The 2,714-nt window shown below is 37.3% G+C and overlaps 1 long non-coding RNA gene across 1 annotated transcript; it reads left to right on the top strand.

The window, feature by feature from the left end:
• Positions 1-234: 234 nt before the first annotated feature.
• Positions 235-1,243, top strand: LOC126987859 (uncharacterized). The gene is made up of 2 exons (XR_007741246.1): positions 235-945; positions 1,008-1,243. It is a non-coding gene; the product is annotated as an uncharacterized LOC126987859 (long non-coding RNA).
• Positions 1,244-2,714: the final 1,471 nt, after the last annotated feature.

Consider the following 2,714-nt stretch of genomic DNA (forward strand, 5'->3'; position numbering starts at 1 on the left):
CACCTTAGAGTATAGTTTAATAGTTTTCTTGTGGTTTTGCGTAATATGAGATGGAGTACAGTGGTTGGAAATGTTTTTATGTTAAGAGATCTTGTTTTATGGGGAGGATAAGTGATTAGAGAATTGGTAAGAAGGCTAATTTAACACCTTAGAGTATAGTTTAATTAGTTTTCTTGTGGTTTTGCGAAATATGAGATGGAGTTGAGTAGTTAGAAATGTTTTTATGTTAAGAGATTTTGTATTAAAGGGAGGATAAGTGAATTAGAGAAGTGGTAAGAAGGAAAGCTGTTCAAATGTGGTGAAAGAACTAACTGAACACGTTTGAGTAGAATTAAATACTGAACATGTGATTGAGGAATGTGATTGAGGTGGAGTTTAAGTAGTCAGAACATTTTTGGTTAATTTTGGGGAGGAGAAGTGATTAGTGCGGTGGTAAGAGAGCTAATTTGACACGTTTCAGTACATGTTAATTAGAGTTCGTGTGGTTTGGTCTGATATAAGTTACAGCTGAGTGGTAAGAATTTAAATTAGGAAACCTTGCATTTTGGGGAAGATAAGACGTAATGAAAAGTTGTAAAGCACCTAATTAAACACGTCTGAGTACATATAATTAGCGATCATGTGGTTTAATGTGATACACCAAGAGTTAAGAATATTTTTTTGTTAATTAAGAAAGTCAGTGTTTTGGAGGGAGAATGAGTAATGATATGTGTTAATACAGGTAATTTTACACGTGTGAGTTGAAATTAATTAGTGTTAATGAATTGTATTTTGATATAAGCTGGAACTCAAAAGGTCAGAATAGCTTGATATTACTAAGTGGCTTTCGCTGACAAGTTTGGGATTCGTTATTAGTGTATTATGATGGATTAGAAGAGATAGTAGCGTTTAGTGGAGTTGGACAGAGATAACGAAAAATTTAGAAGAGTTTGACAGAGGGAGGATGTGGAATTTAGTGGAGTTTGAGAGAGATAAGGAGGATTTTAGTGGCGTTTGAGAGAGATAAGGAGGAATTTAGTGGAGTTTGAGAGAGATAACGAGGAATTTAGTGGAGTTTGAGAGAGATAACGAGGAATTTAGTGGAGTTTGAGAGAGATAACGAGGAATTTAGTGGAGTTTGAGAGAGATAACGAGGAATTTAGTGGAGTTTGAGAGAGATAACGAGGAATTTAGTGGAGTTTGAGAGAGATAACGAGGAATTTAGTGGAGTTTGAGAGAGATAACGAGGAATTTAGTGGAGTTTGGGAGAGATAACGAGGAATTTAGTTGAGTTTGAGAGAGATAACGAGGAATTTAGTGGAGTTTGAGAGAGGTAACGAGGAATTTAGTGGAGTTTGGGAGAGATAACGAGGAATTTAGTTGAGTTTGAGAGAGATAACGAGGAGTTTAGTGGAGCTCGACAAAGATAACGAATAATTTAGAAGAATATGACAAAAATAGGATGTGGAATTTAGTGGACTTTGAGAGAGATAACGAGGAATTTAGTGGAGTTTGAGAGAGATAAGGAAGAATATAGAAGAGTTTAACAAAGGGAGGATGTGGAATTTAGTGTAGTTGAGAGAGATAAGGAAGAATATAGAAGAGTTTAACAAAGGGAGGATGTGGAATTTAGTGGACTTTGAGAGAGATAATGAAGAATATAGAAGAGTTTAACAAAGGGAGGATGTGGAATTTAGTGTAGTTGAGAGAGATAATGAAGAATATAGAAGAGTTTAACAAAGGGAGGATGTGGAATTTAGTGTAGTTGAGAGAGATAATGAAGAATATAGAAGAGTTTAACAAAGGGAGGATGTGGAATTTAGTGGACTTTGAGAGAGATAACGAGGAATTTAGTGGAGTTCGACAGACGGGAATAACCTGAACAATATTGGCATCAGATCTCCTTTACTTATACATTGAACCCTTGTATAAGTATAGAGTCTCAAGGTTCAACGTCCACTTATTTATATCTTACTTCACACTTATATTTTCCTCGAAGTCTATTGCTGCCACGCACTTGCCCGAGTTCGTTGTTGTTGTTGTTGTTGTTGTTGTTGTTGTTGTTGTTGTTGTTGTTGTTCTCTCTCTCTCTCTCTCTCTCTCTCTCTCTCTCTCTCTCTCTCTCTCTCTCTCTTCACACGTCAGAACAAAAAAAAAAAAACACTCACGCCACATAAGGAAAACGGGAAATTGACGAAGCTTATATAAATCTTTCTTGAACGCTTTCCTTATTTTCCTCCTTCTTCCTCGGTTTCCTCCTCATTATTTTCCTCACTTTTCCCTCCTCCTTTTTCCTCCTCGCTTTCCTTCTTTTTCTCATTTTTCCTCCTCTTTTCCTCCTTTATCTCATCTTTCCTCCTTTTCCTCCTTTCCCAATTTTTTCCTCCTTTTCTCCTTATCTTTCCCCTTTTTTTCTTCAGAGCAAGTTGGATGAGACTAAGACAAACAGGTATTTTTTTTCTTTTCATTTTCTATTTTCATTTTCTCTTTTCCTTCATAAGCTAGACCTCTCTCTCTCTCTCTCTCTCTCTCTCTCTCTCCCCTTACATACATTCTTCTCCCCTCTCCCCACGCACGCATAACTCTCCCCTCTCCCCATATATCCATACTCGTTCTCCCCTCTCCCCTAACATGCATATCTCTTCCCCTTCTCCCCTCTCCCCTCACATGCAAATATATTCCCTTCTCACCTCTCCCCTTACATTTATATATCTCTCCCCTTCTTCCCTACCCCC

This window comes from Eriocheir sinensis, chromosome 67 (genome assembly GCF_024679095.1).
Source record: "Eriocheir sinensis breed Jianghai 21 chromosome 67, ASM2467909v1, whole genome shotgun sequence".
Lineage (NCBI taxonomy): Eukaryota > Metazoa > Arthropoda > Malacostraca > Decapoda > Varunidae > Eriocheir > Eriocheir sinensis.